General features: G+C 38.1%; 1 protein-coding gene across 1 annotated transcript in view; it reads right to left on the bottom strand.

Moving 5' to 3' along the window:
* Nucleotides 1-20,370, bottom strand: part of LOC146005463 (uncharacterized) — a 121,559-nt gene that overhangs the window by 76,188 nt on the left and 25,001 nt on the right. The gene's annotated exons all lie outside the window — the stretch shown is intronic.

Below are 20,370 nucleotides of genomic sequence, written 5' to 3'. Positions count from 1 at the left end.
GTTAGGGGGAAATTTTAGCCATAGTGTTTATGATATGCGACCTTTCACATAAAACACAAATTTTGAAATTTTGAAAATTTTGAAACCATTCCTTCTTTCGTTTAAATTGTAATGTATTTTAAACTCCTTTTTTTTCGTTTCAACGTCTTTTTACTTTGTTATTCTGTTCGAATAATACCTAACTGAACTTTATTTGCATTAATAACAATAAAAACAACACGCTTTCTGATTTTTGTAACTTGATATGAACGGTGACAATTTCCGGGGGTCAAACAGGTCCCCCCCTTCCCGACGCCCATGTAAGTAACATGGTGTATTTTGTATTTCGTCGTGTGAGAACCGGAGAGACGTAACTCGAACTCCAATCTATCACATTTACAGGAGAGAGGAAATAATGTATTCTTATGAATATGTCTGACTTTTATAAAGAGTCAGTTAATTGGAGATACTCGTATCTGACTCGACCTTAATGCTGCCAATTGGAAGAGGAGCTTATGTCGGTCTGACTCCAGTAGAGCTCTTCAGATGAATTTATTTCAAGGAAAACCCGCATTTTCGGAGTTTGGTTCCTCTGGTTCTCATACGACTATTTGTTTTTTGGTTTTTGGTTTCTACAAATCGCGACGATGAGGATGAGTGATGATCGGATGAAACTGATGGACACAAAAAGAACATAATGACTACGCCGTAATTAGAACTCGGGAACTTCTGTGGTGAGATCAAAAGTCGAACCGGTAGTCGGTAGGGTGTCTGACTGCAACGCGGAGACCCGGGGTGGGTGATCTTAGGTGGGAATTTTTCACACCCTGCAAAGAACGGCTCTGATGTTCACCTCTAAAAATAATAATAATAATAAAAGTCAGTCCGGCCAATGGATAAACTTCAGGAAACCCAGACTTTTCGCCTCCAGTTTGGGAGTTTGAAGGGAGGAAAAGCGGTGTCGCTACACGCCTGATTGTTGTCCAGTCGTTCACGACACCTTTTGCTGTGAACATGTAGCATTCGCTCGCATTTCAGGGAGAGGCAGGGAATCGAAGACCCATTCGCTTGCTACACGGCGACAACCATTAGGCTTCGCCGTGCTTGGCCTTGTTGAGGGTGCCACCTGTTTCGAAAACGATTCCAAACGAAAAATTTGGCAACGCAGAATACCATAATAATTTCCCCTCACCATGGCAACTGGATCAAGCCGATTGGTTCAGCGGTTCATGTGGCCCTCCCTGGCTTTCGACGGAAAAGATAAAAATAAGAATTTTGAAGTTTGTCCTTTCGCCGAACAGGCTTTTATCAATGAGCACCTGCGGACACCACTTAGGGGTAATAGCAGCCGGAGCGTGGTGCTATCACATCACCTCGAGAATTTATTTTTAAGGATAACTTTACCTTAATAAATGTCCATTTCCAGATGCAGAAATGTGTCTACATTTGCAGATGTGGCAAACATCTAGACGTCACTCCATTCAGTCACAAACATGTCGGTGTGGGATGCCTTGCATACATTTTTGTGGTTGGGGGTGGGTACTATACTCTTGCAAGTTCACCACCCCCTTCCAACGCTTGAGATAGCTAATTATGAGAACTTTAGAAGAAGTGTTAATTGAGTTTGTAAGATACTCGACAAGAATAGTATTTTGTGAATACATTAGTCACAATCAACATTCATTTTTAAATTATACTGCATTACAATTTTTTTATTTCCCTACTAGTTTTCTTTCACAACACACTTATTTTTTATCAAATGTTTGACTCCTCACAAACAAAAATTCTATCTATGCCACAGCTATAGTCACAGTCCCCAGGAAGAAATGTGTACAACTGCCAAGGACGTATTTAGGGGAAGTCCAGGGGGTCCGAACCCCCACCGAAAGACATACCAAGTACAAATATTATAAATGAAAATATACGTTAACATTTGTTCGAGGGGTATTTACTGATTTCCACCGAACTTATTTGAAGGCAGTAAATATTTAGCTTTTTTTATAATTATTTAACATTAATTTGATGTGCATCTGTCTAAACAAAAGCTATCATAGTACAATACTCCTTTGATGCATAACAAGATAATTATTTTATTACGAGACTCTAGAGACAAAACTATCCTACAGCACTGGCAAGGACATATTTAAGGGCAAGGCCCAAGAGTCTGGACCCTCCCCCCCCCCGCCCCTCACCATATTAACCAAGTACTAATATTAAATAATGAAAGTATATACATGTTTAGCATTTGCTGTATAATCTTGAGTTACTTAATTCTGCTGAACTTTGAAATGACAACCAAAGATATTTATCTGAATTTGTCAACCAGATCTTCTTTGTTTTTACTTAATAAATATTCAATTTTTTATCTATTTGGCACTGATTTCCATGTCAGGACAGTTGATTTCATGCAAATTTTATCGACCTTAACTACACCGCTAGATAATGAATACATGCTTTTATATCTCTATTCTTAATAGTATTTTTACCTATTCATATTAGGCGCATTCAGAAAGTAAGTTTCCCACTCGCCCACAGGTGGCAGGCCATGCGTATGGAAACCCGTTTTGCGCATGCGTGAGAGGCACATGCCCTGGCTAGTGAATGTCCTAGAAGACGCCTCCCGAAAGTCCTCAGTAGCGTCGCGGCAGCGATGAAACATGGCGGCTCTTATTCCATCTCCCGCCGCGTGCGAGGTTCGTTCGGTGATCAAGTTCTTGAACGCACAAAACATACAACCGATCGAAATTCATTGTCAGCTGTGTCAGGTGTATGGGCCAGACATCATGAGCAAGCAGATGGTGCATCGTTGGTGCAGGACATTTACTGAAGGCCAGCAAAATGTGCATGACGACGAGCCCAATGGACGAGTTTGTGGTGCTGGTGCAGCAGCGCATATTGGAGGACCGTCGCGTCACGATCACGGAACTCAGCAGCCATTTCCCGCAGATTTCTTGGTCGTTGTTGCACGACATTGTTACGAAACGCCTCTTGTTAAGGAAATTGTGTGCCTGGTGGGCGCCAAAACAACTGACGCCCGAACACAAAGGAAAATGCATGGGCACGGCACTGACATTTCTGCAGTGTTACCATGATTATGACGATTTTCTCAACCGGTTCATCACAGGTGATAAAACGTGGGTTGCATACAGCACTCCAGAAAGCAAGCAGCAGTCCATGCATTGGCGTCACAGTGGATCTCCATGCAGGACGAAGTTCAAACAGACTGTGTCGGCGCGAAAAGTGAGGTGCACGGTGTTCTGGTACAGACAAGCCATTCTGCTTGTCGGGTTTCTGTACAGAGGTGAGACTGTGAACGCTAACAGTTACTGTGAAACACTGGGGACATTGCGACGAGCCATTCAGAATAAGCGACGCGGTAAGCTCAGTGCCGGGGTGATCTTGCTCCACGACAATGCGAAGCCGCATATGGCTAGGCGCACGGCAGCCCTTCTGGACAGGTTCGGTTGGGAGGTGTTCGATCATCCATCGTACAGCCCGGATCTCGCTGAAAAAGTTCCTGTCCGGTCAACATTTTCACATCGACGAAGAGGTTCAGACGGCTGTCACACAGTGGTTCGGCGCCCAGGCGGCGGACTTCTACGACGCAGGTATACAGAAGTTGGTCCCATGCTATGACAAGTGCCTGAATTCCGGCGAGAATTATGTTGACAAGTAACTGGACAAGTGCTGTATCTGTGGCAATAAATCATTGAATGAAATAATGTTTCCTTTTTGTGCAAGACCCCAGGAAAACTTACTTTCTGGATGCGCCTAATATTATAATAGCAATACATTATTAATTTACATATCCCTATTTATTTTTATCAATATCATTTTAATTGAATATAATTATTTTATTTTAAACATTTATATATTATCATTATTTCTGCGATACTAGGTACGGACCCCTTCCCCCAAATATTTTTTTTAAATACGTGCCTGACAACTGCCATGCCATGTAACATCAACCTTGATTTAAATCTGTGCAATCATTAATGCTAGCTTAACTCTGATAGCTCTTGGGCTCACCAGCCTCCTATCGCATAGATACTCAAGAAGGGAAGGGAGGAGGGATTCCTCATAGTATGTATGACCAGTGTTCAAAGTTGGTGGATATCCCCCCGTTAAGAAATTTTTCAAACATCCCCCAGCTAGGATAATTTGCATAAGGATGCCCACAGGCGGATAATAAATTTTGCTTGGGGCACAGCATGTGCTGTAAGCATGAACATACATATTCATATGTGTGTGTGTGTGTGTGTGTGTGTGTGTACGAGGGGACATGTATGTACGTAAGTAGTGGTACTTGTGCTATAACCAGGACCACTTACAAGTGTAGGAAAGGCGAGGCTATTTGATTGAACAATCAGATTTGCTTATACTTGAAACAAAGCCAGGAGGGGCCTATACCTCAATTTTTTAGGTGTGATATGCTCTGATTTTTAAGAAATTCAGAATTTCTAGTGTAGGAAAGGCGAGAGCTCAACAGATAGATTTACCCATACTTAAAACAATGGCAAAAGGGGCCTATACCCCAATTTTTCAGGTGTGGAGGTTCGGGTTTAAGTCCTCATAAAATGTGAAGCCTCCTCTGAAGGCAAAATGATAATATTGTTGCCTTGTAAACAAAAGGCTCTCGGTTCGAGTCCTGATAGATTGAAATACATGTGGCAAAATAAAATCTCTACAAGTGAGATTTTGAGAATAATTACTGCTACTTGATAGCCCCCAGATCTGAAACCCTGGTAAAAAGTGTTATACAACAGAGCAAAATTATTTTATATTTGGGGATCACCAGCTCAGCCACTAACTGCTATTATAATTGTTTTGGCATATTGTCCATAGTTCTGATCAATTCCATTGCTTGGGGTAAGTAATTATAGCTCGGAAATGCATGAATTGATATTAATCTATCAAAAGACTAATGTTCTGCTCTTGCCAGCACGCAAAAGATAAAATCTACACGCTAGAACGGAACATTAATGATTTTTCTGTACGATTCACTGAAGGGGCCATTAATCTTTCCGTGCAACAGGGGAAAATGTAACAATGACATAGAGGCAATGAACTGCCCCATCTTCATGTTGAAAGCAATTCTGTTCTGATAATATGTGCCTAGGCAAGACTTGGAGAATATTATGACAGAAACAAAATCCAATTTTGTCTGTATCAAGGTCTTCAGAACCCAGTAAAATGTGGGCATATTCCATTTGGAGACGTGTTAATATTGTGGCATTGTAATCAGGGGCTTTGGGTTCGAGTCCTGTATAAGATTGAAATACATACAACTGCCTACACATAAGATATTCACTGCTAGCTGATATACAGTTGAGGTTTGTGTGTTGTACAACAGGATAATAGAGCAAATATCTTCTAGAACTGCTCTGTGACTCTCTCATTTCTTACATCATAAACATATGATTTTTCTCCTATGAGAATAACACTACATATGGTGTCATCAGGTAAAGCCTCGTGGAATTCACAGATAATTTTAATATTTGTTCTGTCACTCACCACAACCTGTTTTCTTTTTGAAGTGTTAATTACAAACATAGGTCTCTGTGCTTTGAATTCATCAGGTGTGTAGTACATGTCAGTATTGCCTGTAGTGACTCTCTTGAAAGCCGAAAAAGCCTCATATAATTTGAGGAAATCATCCTTGGACATGTCTAAATTGTAATTTTCTCTAGGAAAAACCTCATTTCTGCCATTTTTAAGATATATGTTCTTGATGTTGCAGCTATCAAATTTGCTTGAATTTTTTTCCTGATTGTTGTGTCTTCCAGTCTGAAACAATACCACTACAAAATCAGGCATGTCATATTGAATACTGGAGAATGAATTTGTGGCATCAAACTCATAATATGTACCAGTTGCGGGCTTCTGTACACATTGATATGTATAAAATTGTAGAGGAATCTGTGGATTTTTTATTATATCTGCTTTGTATTTAAGAGCATAACTGGCCTCATACTCAACAACAGGGATTCTTAATTCCATAGTCTGAATAATGCATTTGCCTGCATCTGGTAGGGTATTAGGCAGAGCTTCTCCTGTAGAGTTTATTGTGCTGTACCTCATCAAGGCATTGTTATCATTTGCAGCTCTTCTAAATGTAATTCTTAACCCACCCTTCCACATAATATCTTTGTAATCTGAGAAGAATCCTGGCAACAGGCGCATCGGGAACAGCACTGTGTGGTTCTTAGATAATATCTTATCACCAGCTTCAAATCCGCCTATTTTGTAGTATGAAGCCTCGGTTTTGGATAATTTTAATGTGGCCAAAGCTGTGGAGGTAATTCCGGGATAATCCACTCTGTTTATAACAACGCCATGCTTTCTGATCTCAATTTCAGAGAATAGATGCGGCACAAAATTATCTACCAATCTTATATTTGAATTTGCCGGATAATCTGTTCCATCGAGCTTTACAACATCAAATTTAATGTATAAATCTGCTCTGTGGGGGTGTATAAATCCATCCCCTACATCAAGATCAACCTCAACCTCTGTGTTGGGTTGATTTAAATTTGCAAATGTCCTCCTGTTTGGGGGGAATGATTGTAGCTCATAACTCTCAATATTTTCCATTGTATGTATTTTTATTTAAATATTAATCTCTATGATTGCAGTTGTTGTGGCTCCAGCAAAATCAACTAATTCTTCTTTTTCATTAGTGACCATCAATTCAATGTAATCTATTCTATTGTGGCACACAGGAAAATATAATGTTGGGGATGGATTGTAGATGATTGGCTCCATAAATTCAGAATTAGGCTTGAATGTTGCAATAATGCCGGTTTGTTTGTGAGAGCCTATGCCATTTGATTTGGTGATCATACCCTCAGCCACATTACAGTGAATATTTAGAGTCTCTATGGCTAAGAATTTAGGTATATTCATAGCAGTGTGTTTGATGCCCGGTTCAAGTTTTGTGTTGTTCTCAAATCCTAACAGCTCTCCTATTGTACCCAGATTTACTGTTTCTGTGGCAGATACAATCTCTACTCTGTGAGTGACAGAATTTTGACTTAACACTACACCTCTGGGTAATTGAGCATTTAGAGTGGATAGATTATATTGCCCTGGAGTGATGACAATTTTTTCATCCCCTACTGCAATTGTATTGTTGTGGTGTGTAATATTGGGGATTAGGTACATGCCATAAAATGCCCTGAGAGCTATTGTTTTGGGATACACTATGTCATCATGCAATTTGAGTTTCAATATTGAATTTTGGCTGGTGAGATGGAATACCCCCATGATGTTTCAGATACCACAAGGCTTTTTGAAAATCTTCAATTGATGGTTTATTTATTTGAGACATGTATCTAAGAACAGATAAACACAAATGTCCGCAATTAACATCTTTGAAGTTTTGAACACGGGCATTATTGTAATAAAGATTAGCTGAATTTAAATATTTTATTAAATTTTCAGGTGGAACACCTCCAAATGAATCAAACACAAATGCCTCATTTTTTAAATATTTAAGATAACAAATCCAGTGAGTGCCCTGATTTTTGTACTCATCCAAATTAACAATGCCACACTCTTTGTTGAGTGGCTGTTCTGGTAAAGAATCAGACATGTACACACCTCTAAAATGTTTGATGCCCAATGGCTTGATTAAAGCTTCAATATCTTGGTTTGTAAGCGGCTCTTGTTTTTTTTAAACTTATTCATGGCTCTCTTAACACCTTTGCCTTGTTTCTCCATTGCCAGGTTATGGCGCTTCTGCTCATCTAATTCTGCCCTATTTTTCTTGGCATCTATTACTGTTTTTGCTATGGCGGCTGATCCCCCGGCCAAGCTCCCAACAGCCCCGAGAGCAGCTAAGATGGCAGGGATGGTAAATATAAATCCCCCCACATGTGATTTTTTTCTTGATTGCTGTAATTTTTTTAATTGGGGGGTGCTGAGCAACAATTTCATACCATGCCCCTTAGCAATACAAGAATTTTTTTTCTTGCGTTGCTTTTTTGTTAAGAGACTGTCAATAGTTTTAAGAGATTTGAGACCTGCATAAGGTATTTGATACATAACACCCTTGGCCTTCATTGTAGGTTTATTATATACATATTCACAGCCCCCACCCCAATTTTTGTTTGGTGCTCATAGCTATGGTGGTTCCCAATGCTGCAATTTTTTCACTCAAAGAAGCATCTTTGCTTACAAATCTGCCAAATGCAGCCTCTTCTAATTTCTTGTCTGCAACATGTCTCTTGTCAAGATCAGAATGTGTGTTGTATGCAATATCATGGTCTCTACAAGCAGCATCTAAGGGATTAACACCAGGATCACCTCTGTTTAATCTATGATCCAATTTTGTGCCTGGACCACAATACTGATAGCCTGGAATGTGTAGTTCAAATGGCAGCTTGTTTATAATGTCATTAACAAGGCCCCGACCCTCAGAAATATTCCAAAATTTAGGTGGTAGAGTATTAATAATTTTTATGAGATATCCAATCCCCTTAGTGTCATTCACTATAAAATTAGACAATTTGGTGCTTATCATGTCCATAATTCCAACCTTTTCATTGTAAAAAATGTGGTTCCCAGCATTTTCCTCCCCAGCTATCACCAATAACCTATCTACAAGTTTCCTGACATCATCAACCCACACAAATTCTTTAGGCAGGGTGTTGTATTGTTTGATTCCACTGCCAGTCTTGATTTGAGACCATATGGGCTTGATTAAATTGTTGTATTTTGCTCCACTGCTCGACTTGACTCTTTTTTGTGTGGGATCATTGTTCTGGTATAGAGCATCTGATTTTATTAATATTTCTTTGTAATCCTCATAATCTTGATCTGTATAGCTGCCAGGCCTTTTCCTAGTCATGAGTTCCCATAATCCAGGTGTGCCGGGGTACTTAACAAAAGCACCTTTTTCTCCAAGTCGAGATTCTGAATATACAATTATATCATCTCCCATAAATGTTACTCTGAAATTGCCAATTCTATGTATGATGCTGCCATCCTGCTCTGTGTCAGCATATAAGCCAAAAACCTCATCTTTATTGTCTTTAGGTGTGGTTAAATATTTTTGAGCAAGAAGCCCCAATTCAATAGGATCCTGAGTAGCTTCAATTCTTCTAGGAGCAATAGGACTAGGTGTGTGAATACTTGAAAGTGGGGTGAATGGATAATCTAATATGTTCCTTGCAGCTACAGGTACAAGTTCTGTGATCAAATTTTGATTTTGCTCTGTAACAGTTTTGATATTCTTACCTAAATTATTAATAGCATCAATTACAGGCTGTTCTGTTTGTTTGTGTTTTTCATAAATTCCTCGGTTCTCTGATTTCCATCCCTTAAATCTTTTTACAAGATAATCTCTTAACTTAAGATCATCAATGATTGGCCTTTTCATGGTTATTTATATACGTCTCAACGTCTAAAAAATTGTTGATTTTATTTCTGTATTTGCCACTATTGGGTGTTCTTGTCATATCAATTGTGACAAACCCATAACTGTCTTGGTTCCAGCACCTGCTGCAAAACTTGGAAAAATCATTGTAGCTCAGGTCCCCACCTACATATTCATCATGTATGTGTTTGAGGTTGGTATGGTCTTGATGAAATATACATATAAAATTGCTGTTGTCTCGGATCAGCTGCTTGGGTATTTTTGAAAAAGTCTGTGCCAGGTAGAAGCAATCAATGTTTTTGTGTCGGCCCTGTGTAAAGAAGTTTCTAACCTTGTTTTGATTATCCAATATAATGTCATCAAACACAACAACAGAATTATCGAGACATTCATGAAGTGGCTGAACATCTGGTTCAAAAGTGGCAATATCCAATCCATCATATAGCTTCATCAGCTGCTGATATTTTAATTGTTCCAAGCTCTTAGAGAAGATATACAAGTGCCTGTTTTTCCAGTCTAACCAGTTGGGTGCCAATAAAAAATTATCAACCATTAGTGTAGTTTTACCACAAGCAGATGGCCCAACAATAAGACACCTAATATTATCAGGTAACAATTTGCCATTTCTCTTATTCTGTTGTTCAGGTTCTGGCAGCCTCTTTATAACATCCCAGGTGCTCATATTATTATTTTGTTTGCATCGATCCAGCTGTTTTCCGGATGACCCAGCCATTTGACAAGTAACTTGTTGCCTTTTCTGCGGATGATTTTTTCTATGAGATAGGTGTCAGGCTGTTTAGTTTTGCTGAGCTCTTGTTCATAGAACCTGCCTTTGAGAATTTCTCCTCGGTGATCCTTTATTATATATGTGTTAAGGGTCCCAGGTTTAACCTGAACCACTGTAAATAATTCACTGCTCCAGTTTCTTGTAAAGCCTCTCTTGAATAAGTGCTTATATTTACTAATTCTTACTTGATCCCCTACCCTGTATTTGGGTTTTTTTGCTGTTGGCTGATATCTAGGATAATAAACAGTGCTGATCAATTTTTGCTCATCAGATGAGCTTATTACTTCAGAGGGTTTCATGTTGATTGTGGAATGGAGAGAATTGTTATATTTATGTAGAAGTTCTGGAAGAATATTAATCCATTTATAATTACCCTGCAGTGTAAATTGTTTATACATAAGATTTTTTAAGGTTCTGTTGAATCTCTCTACAATTGAGGCCTTGAGATCACTGTAACTCGAATAATGTTTTATTGCCTGGCTTTTAATAAATTGTTGAAACACTGAATTATAAAATTCTTTGCCATTATCTGTTTGCAAATAGCGCGGGGATCTTCCACTCTGATTGATGATTGTCCTGAAGGCTTCTGTAACACATGTTCCAGTCTTGGATTTGAGTGGCACAGCCCAGGCAAATTTTGAAAATGTATCTATTACAGTGAGTAGATACTTGTGGCCCTTGTTGATTTTGTCTAAGTTTTTCAACTGTCCACTTGCTAACTCAACCAAGTCGCTTTGCCATAAATCGTCTATGCCCTTTGTGACTACTGGGAGTCTCTTAAAATTATGTCTGGCCTGTCTGTGTAATTCATCAACAATAATTTTTCTAGACATAATATGTAAACAAGAATATTGCAACTATGGGGTGTTCAGCAGCTGAGACTGCAGGATTTTCTAAATATAATTTGTCCCCTATCTGTATTTTAAATTCCAGAGAGCCATCATCTTCAGTATAGGCTGTTTCTAATGTATTGGGGTCTGTAAAATCCTCCAATTCTACACTGCTGATTTTCACTTTGTTATCAGCATTTGTTATTGATAAGGTGGGGTAGTGGTGTGCCTGTGGTTGAAGCCAATATTTGATCTTGATTGGTCTCAATGTGCCCCCAACAAAAAATTGGTAATAAAATTGTGCAGGGGACAGCATATATATTTTGCCACCTGGTGTAAATGGAGAATCATATTCTTTGTTGGGGATGCTGTACAATTCAAGAATTACTGAATGTTTTGGATTCTCGATTATGCCTGTTATTTCTTTTTCTGCTGTGAGCAATCTGCTTGTTACAGATTCAAGGTGCTCATTGATAGTCCTAACAATCTCATCGTGCCCCGGCTTGATTCTTATGTCCACAGCAAGTTTCTTGTATTGTTGCACAATATCTTGAAGCTGGGTGGCAAAAACAGACAGAGCATTTGCTTGATTGGATTCCATGGTCCCTAGCTGTTGCTTGATATTAGCTACAATTTGTTGCAAATTTTCAACAACTGCCAATTTTGAATTTTGAGCAGTAAGATCATGGACCTGCCTTCTGATATCCTCAAACAGGGCATGCAGTTCATTAATATGTTGATTGGTTGGTAGAGTGGCCACTGTCTGAGTGAGATGTTTGATCTCTGCTTGGATATTCTTGATATCTTCTGATTTCAATATCCTATTCACTGCTCTCTTAATATTTTTAAGTTCCTGTGATGTAGGCAGATTTGATATTGTATTTTGCAAAAATTCAAGTGCCAATTTTACATTGTTTAATTCAGAAGCATCGGCCACATTTTGCATAGCATTTTGGAGCAGGGCTATATCTGCCTGAGAAGGTGTGGATTGTTGTAAAATTTCAAGTTTTGTTTGGATATCATCTATCAAGTGATGAAAATGAGATAGTTCAGATTCAGTGTTGAGGTTTTCAAGCTTTGTGATTTGGTGCTGGACACTGACAAGGGTATCTACAATCCCAGGCAATCTGGATTCAAGTACATTTGCCAAATCACTTTGCACTGCTGCTATTGTACCTTCAAGATGGGTTATGGAACTTTGAATTTTTCCAAAATCTTCGTATGTTTCAAGTTGCAGCTTAATATTTGCCACACTCCGAGTTATTGCATTTAAAGCATCAGAAGATGGCAAGTTGTTCATAAAATTTTCAAGTGTCTCAATTTTTTCTTTAACCTCGGCTATGGCATTGTTCAAGGGGTCCAGATTAGGTATTTGGAGTGACTGAATCTGTTCCTTTAGAGTGGAAATCACAAGATCAAAATCTTCTTGTGATTTTATGCTTTTGACAATTGTTTGGAGCTGTGTCTGGACATTATTTATCTGCTCTTCCAATTGCTGTTTCAATTGCTCAGAGCTGGTGGCCTGGGTCTTAAATTTGGCTTGAAGAGCTGCTACAGCCTCTTCCAAACTTTGAAAATTATCTAATGTCGCCAGGTCAGTATATTTCTGAAGCAATAATTTAAGTTCAGAATCAATTTTAAGAAGAGGGTCCATGCATTGTGATTGTAAATTTGTAATTTCTAATTGAAGACTGGCATTGAGTGTAGTTTGTAAAGCTTGTAAATCAGTTCTTAATTTCTTGACTCTGACATCAAGCATCAGAATCTCATCACTGTGATCTTCATGTCTTGTATGGCCAAAAATATCATTAGGCATTTTGTTTAGTAGTTATTTATTATAGAATACCTGATTCTTAATTCTATAAAAAAGGGTATAAGCTTATCATAAGATCCAGGGACCTCAATATATAAGCAGTCACCAGCAGAAACAGTATAAACAGTGCCAGAAACCATGTTTGAGTGCTTAATTCTGTAAATATTTTTCCCTACTGAAATTTTAACATCACCCTCAGGAGTTGTAATAAATTGCAATTGCCCACCTACAGGTAATTGGTAATGATTTAAATTATTGTTAAATATGTACAATGTTTTGCCTGTTTCATCATCAATATCTGTAAGTATGCTGTTCAGATGAATAATTAACAAGCCACTCAGTTTAGATATTATATCAGGAGAGGCTTGTGGGGTTGGCAGGTCCATAACAGCCCGTTTTTTAAACCCAAATAAGTTCATAGGCATGTTTATTTATTTCAAATCATGCTCTGTAATTGGGCATTGATTGCCATTTTTCAAATCACAATGACCCCATGGTAGAGTATGTATGCCACATGATAAAATGCATCTCTTATCATCATGTGGGTCCAGAGCCACTTTTCTTACAACATTTGAAGTCAATAAGTGATCCACACTCTGGATTCTGGATTCTGATGTTCTGATTAAGCTCTGGGATTTGAGGCAATTTTTGTAATCTTCAAATTTAAGCTCTTTTTCCACAGCTACTTTGCCAATGCCCTTGGCTTTTTTGACAACAGCATTACATGTTTTAAAACTGTACATCTTGGCACTTAACCCAGCAAATTCCACAATAACATCACCAAGTGTCTCATCTTTTAACTTGCCGGGCACTTTTTTGTTGTGGTGTTGTTGAATCTCTTTATGTTCACTGGTATCAAAGTATTGAAACAATTCAGGCTGGGTCATATCTTTATAAACATCTTCTGTTTGAATATCAAGAATAAAACTATCCGTGTCCATGTACATCAGTTTTACATTATCACCATAAAAAGGTTTCAGCACATCATAATACAATGTTAACATATGTAATTTGGACAATTCCAATATTGCAGCCCCTACATAAATAGGTTTATCAAACTTAATCCTTGTTTTTTTCATGTTGAAAAGTGCCATATCTTCATCATAAATTCTTCTGTAATTGAAATTAGGCTTTGCAACCAATTTTTTACTCAGGCTGGGGTCAGTAATTATTTTAACATCGGTATGTTTTCTGACATTTTCAATTGTTTTGCCATATACAGAATTTACCATCAATTTAAACAAGGTCTTATCAAATTCGCTCTTTGCAGATGTTCGAAGCTCCGTGTTTGTATCAATGTATGGCTTCAACCATTCTGAGTGCCTGAACCTCAAAACTTTTCCAAGTTTGGTTACTTGAACACCATGATGCATCAGGAACTGGAGGTTCTTGTAATATATGACATAGCCCTGTTTTGCCTCCAGTGTCATCATGAGCTTCTTCTGTTTAGAGCCAGGTGAGCACTGAACCTCGGGAATTGGGGGCAGATCAGAAAATTTGTTGTGTAAATGATCTGGAATTGTCAAATCAACCTCTAAGAACAGGCCATGTTCTCTGTCATCAAAACCCTGAAGATCTTCAATATTAAAATCTTCGACCCATTCAAGCCCTGCATATGGCAGTTTCTGCATCATGGCATGACCATAGAGGCTGTTTGCATCCACATACAATATATAATTTGATGGCCGTGCTGGATTATAATCAGGCATATATTTGTTATTTGCTCTGGCATATCTCTGAGAACATTGCACCATACCTCCTCTTATACCTTGCTCCATAAACAGATACATATCTTGATCTTGGATCAGATCCAATTGCTTTTTGGTGTTTAAAAACATTGCAGACCATGCTAGGCCCGGGGCACTGTAAAAATACACTGGGTCCAGTCCATAATTTTGCATACAAAATTTTCTGAATGCCTGCATTATATCTGCTGAGATGGTCACATCAAGTTTCAAATAAGCCATGTGATAATCACCAAATGTCTTGCATTCGAAATTGTCCCACACCAATTGGGCATGGTGATAATCCTCATCAGTGATTCCAGATCCTCTGATTTTGCTGTAAAACTCTTCTTGTGGTGGCAGGGAACACTCATCAAATTTAGAAAAATCTGTGACATAGTCATAAGGATATACACCCTTCCGCCTAATTAATTTCAGGTCCTGATTTGGAAACACTGCACGTGTGATTTTGAATTCACCATCAGATAATTGAGTGGCCAGTGTAGCCAGGCTATCAGATAAAAATCTGTAAGAATCAAGAAATCTTATGTGAATAGGAGTTCCATTAACTTTAATTGTTTTGCTAATAGATATATATTTCTCATCATTTTCAGCTAAAATATTTAAATTCTGTTTGTCAAACCCCTCGTATCTGATTAGATGATGGAAATCATAATTGGATGCTCCATGACAAAATATGGAGACAAATCTTGGTCTCTTGATCTTAATATTACAGCTATTACACAGGGCCTGTTTATATCGACCATCTGTATGAGAATGGTGATGCACTTTGATATTTGTATCTGAAAATTCACAATCACATAGTGGGCATTTTTCTGCATTGTTGAAATCTTCAATCTGTTTCTCTGTTAAAGGCAACATGGGTTTTGATTTTAATAAGATGTTAGATGCTATGTCACAGCACTCATTTTCTATTTTATGTGCAAATATTTTGATGGCATCTGGCCCCATGTATGAATCTATTTTGGTAACAACACCATCCTGTACAACCACATAACAAAAGCTGGAAGGTTCATGTAGCTGGTATGGTGTAATAGATGATTCTTCAGGATCTGGGCTACAAAATGCAAGAGATTTGAGATTTGATTCAAAATCACAGACAATATATGCTGGGTGTTCCAACAAGGCTTCAAACTTTTTGAATTTGCAATTTTCACTTGGCATTGGCATCACCATATGAACAGGTTTATGATTGCCACAATATTTCAGATGCTCAATTAACCTGTTTTTGGCAATTTCTGCACTCACTTTACAAACCCCATTCACTGTTTTTCTACCATCAAGTACAGTTAAACATCTTCCGCATATTCTAAATATTCTATTAGATTTGTCTAATTGTGTTCTGACTAAAGCTTCAAGATTATGTATCAGAGTGTAATGATTTGTGCCATCCCCTTCAATTAAGAGCAGATTAATTGGAATAACAGATTCATCATGAAATGTACTGATTCTGAGAGGATCTATCAAGCAATTATCACGACCAGTGGAACAAATATATACATTAATAGATAATTGTTTGCCATTCATATCCCTGGCCCTTTTTTCAAATTTATCAATATTCTGAACAGACATTGGATATTCTAAACCCTCCATTGCATCGTCAAAAAGATGTTCATGTTGTTTGTAATAAGTTATTCTCTCAGGATGCCTTACAACTGGAAACAAAGCAGCTAATATACACCACAAAAAGCATTTCTGGTCGGTATTTTTTATATTAACCACGGCTGTTTTGTTTTTAATATTGATAGGTAATGGCAAATATGTAGAACCTTGTAATGGGCTGAATTCAGAAATATTAACATAGAGCCTGTGTGAAGAGCCGCATAGGCTCCATCCAGACTCTTTTGCCTCAAATTCAGAGTGTTTAATGTTCAATTGATCTATTAAACTGTTTATTATTGTATCTGAATTTGCATTTGAATATACCGGTACAGTTTCTGTCATGTGGGGCTGTGTAAATTTTGTGCCATTTGGTTTCTTATATTGTGTAAACAATTTGAGGGACAGCTTATAAGAGCCATTTTGCGCATTTAGAATTGCCTGCAGATCAGGTTTTACACTGTTCAAAAAATTCTCAATACCACATCTTGGCTCTGATACAAACCGATAATCCCTAAGTTGGGCATTAAAACTGCTATGGATGGGCTTATAGCGTGGCTGCTTTGCAGGTCCAGCATTAACAGGTGTTTCATGCTTCCTTTTCAGACCAGATGTAGATGGTTGTGGGGGCAATATTGATGACTGTACATAAGAATTACACTTATGCCATTTGTAATATGCCTTGCTTAATATTTTATGGCATCTTGGACACATTTTCATGGCCTTTCTGCATTTCCTAGGCTTACAAATACGGCAATGCCTAGCCCAATGAGAACTAGATATATTTTTATTACACCGATTGCAATATTTTTGTTTTGACATTTTTTTTTGTTGTTTATTATATAAAATTTTCTGGGCTTCAATTCAAAATTTTATACTTAATAAAAATATCAGTTGGGTTCAGCAGTTAATAGCTGAGCTGGTGCTTTTATACCTAAACAACAGCAGTAACTAGGTTTTGGTGATAGTTTTGCTGATGTACAACACACTTCACCAGGTTTAAAACCTCATCTCTATATCAACTAAATACAATTCAAAATTGGATTTTGAACTGTGCAATAAATATTCTGTAAGTCTTACTTGTGTTTATATTAACAGAACAAGACAAAACCAGAATTGTATTCAGGATTGCATATTTTCATACAAAAAAGCCATATTTTTGACAAGTTTATAAACAACAATCACACAGATATAGCTTTTACACACATGGCCGAATTTGTCTGATCAGAGGAGAAAGAAGGTTTTCAGATCTGGGAGTTGTATATCAAGTAGCAGTAATTATTCTCAAAATCTCACTTGTGGAGATTTTATTTTTGCCACATGTATTTCAATCTATCAGGACTCGAACCCAGAACCTTTTGTTTACAAGGCAACAATATTATCATTTTGCCTTCAGAGGAGGCTTCACATTTTATGAGGACTTAAACCCGAACCTCCATACCTGAAGAATTAGGGTATAGGCCTCTCTTGGCTTTGTTTCAAGTGCAAGCAAATCAGATTGTGGGCCCTCGCCTTTCCTACACTAGAAATTCAGAATTTCTTAAAAATCAGAGCATATCACACCTGAAAAATTGGGGTATAGGCCCCCCTCTTGGCTTTGTTTCAAGTATAAGCAAATCTGATTGTTCAATCAAATAGCCTCGCCTTTCCTACACTTGTAAGTGGTCCTGGTTATAGCACAAGTACCACTACTTACGTATAATAGGATGTAGCAGTGTAATAGTAACTCCGTTGTTGCCTTGCAATCAAGGTTTTGCAATTCCTATTTCGATCCCCAGTGAAGGCACGTGCACAGTGATACGAATCCACTTTAAACTGCGCGTTCCGTCCCGATTACTCTATCTGAGAATATAATGAACCCAAAATCAAATGGGATTTCCCCGATGGCGTAGTGGTACAGTCGTAACTATGTAATCAAGGGGTCCACGATACCCGTGAAAGCCCGTTGCTCAGTGGTTCGGACGCCACATTAAACTACAGGTCCAGTCTCGATTAATCTCTTTGTGCATAAAATGGACTTAAAAACAAATTCAAAATGATACAATTAATATCAATCAGATCATTCGTTCATTTCTTTGGTGCAGGAATGTCACTAGTAAAGACAAACGAATTACATCTTTCTCAATATTTTTTTGCAATTGCTGTGACATGCATATTATGTAACTGGGAGGGAATATTATATTCATTCATTCACTCATTGTTTTCTGCCTAATTGGCAGGTTTCTTCTTCTATTAAAATCTTCTTTTGCTACTGCGATTCTCATTTTCACTTCTTGGTTGCAGCTCATGTCACTGCTTATAATGCATTCGAGGTACTTGAAGATATCCACTTGCTGGTTTCTTTCACTGTTTGCTCTCACATTAATATTCTTTGGTTTTCGACCTATAACCATTGCCTTTGTCTTCTTTACATTAATCTTCATCCCATACTGCTCACAGCTGCTGTTTAACTCTTCTAACATACTATTTATGCTTCTTTCATCCTCAGCGAATAATGCCATGTCATCAGCAAATCTTATGCAGTTTATTCTTCTTCCTCCCAATTTGACACCTCCTGTGCCCTGGAAACAATTTTTCACTATATCTTCTAAATATATATTAAACAAAGTAGGCGATAGACAGCATTCTTGTCGTACTCCTCTTCCAATTTCACAACCTTCTATCATATCGTCTTCAACTCGTTGATTCATGTATAAGTTGCTTAGAAGTCTACTCTCCTTCCAATCTACACGAATTTTCTTCAGAATTTCTAAAAGTTTAACCCAATTCACTCTATCAAAGGCTTTCTCCAGGTCTACAAATACTACAAACACCTCCTTTCCTTTCTCTAAATATCTTTCCCCAATGGCAGGCGCGGCTCGTGCATAATTTTGCTGGGGGTTCACCAAAATTATGCAAAGTGGACTTATCGAAACCTTTTGAGACACTACACGCTTTGGTTCGTAGAGATAGTACTGGCAAAATTATCAAATTTTAGCCGATAGATTACTGACAAAGTTTACAGTTAAAAATACAAATCTCTGCCTGCTAAAATGAGTATGTATCAGTAATCGAACCCAAAACCCCTTGATTACAAGATAATTCTCATATAACTATTCGAAAGTATATCGATAAATCAAAGCGATTAGATTCTATTCTATGCAATATGTTAACTTCGCACACAGCAATAACTACACTCCTTCCAATACACAATCCACCTCCCTACACTCAACATATCATCACGCCAAATATATTTCAATCACCAGCCACGCACTTCAAAACAAACTAACAAGTATGGAGGCAATGACACGTAACAAAGTCAATCGCGCGCGTCCCCTCGTACACCCTCTCCTTACAGCTGTACTCTCGTTCTAGAGTATAACTGATCGCACGAAACCCAAACAACTTTTTGGTCGTCTTCTGACGTAAGTGCGAAATGCTTTCATTGTTAGGTTAGGCTTGAATAAATAGTAAATACTACATTTTTGGTCAAGCACGGTAAAGAAACCGAAAATTGAAGTGTATATATTCTAAGACAACTAAACCTAAAAAGCCTAACATGTCAACGAAAGCATTTAGTCTGACGTAAGAAGACCAAAAGGTTGTTTAAGTCTTGTCCGATAAGCGACCACTCGTCCTCGCGGTATTTTTGACTTTTCGGCTCCTTCCACCTGAAGTGTTTCCATCTTAAGGAAGAAAACTCTGAATTTGTAGGCAAGTTGTTTTCTATCATATTTACCTTATTTGTCGCATCATCTTTACATCTAGCTTTCGTTTGGGGTCACCTCTACATTTATATTACACCCTCTTCATTAATCTAACAAGTCTTGTAACATATAAATAATACAAAGAGAATGCCAAATGAATTCAAATTGAAACACACAGTGCAACACTGGAAGAGAGAAAAGCGTGGTTCACTCCAGCTCGTTGGTGATCCTACGAACTGCGCATGTCCGTTTTGACAAGACGACCTTCCTGGAGTATCAGACTGCATGTATTTTCGCCATATGTAAGCGTCGAGCTTCTGCTTGCCGTCCTATGCTTTTAGCATGGTAAGGGTTGCCTTGCGGAGGTTCAGCGGAGACTTTGCACGAAACAGAACTAGAGGGGAGCTGAGTGGCTCTGGCCCCCGGTTTCTCCTTCTCACCAACAGAATTTGCCAATCTACGCTTATGAACATCTTAGTTATTGTTTATTTTGTATATTACTGGGGGTTCACTGCACATTTGCGCTATACAGCCAACCGCGCCTGCCCAATG

This window comes from Lepisma saccharinum, chromosome 23, assembly GCF_977018435.1.
Source record: "Lepisma saccharinum chromosome 23, izLepSacc3.1, whole genome shotgun sequence".
NCBI classification, from domain to species: domain Eukaryota; kingdom Metazoa; phylum Arthropoda; class Insecta; order Zygentoma; family Lepismatidae; genus Lepisma; species Lepisma saccharinum.
The sequence above is the reverse complement of the archived record's forward strand: the minus strand, read 5'-3'. Positions and strand labels throughout refer to the sequence as shown.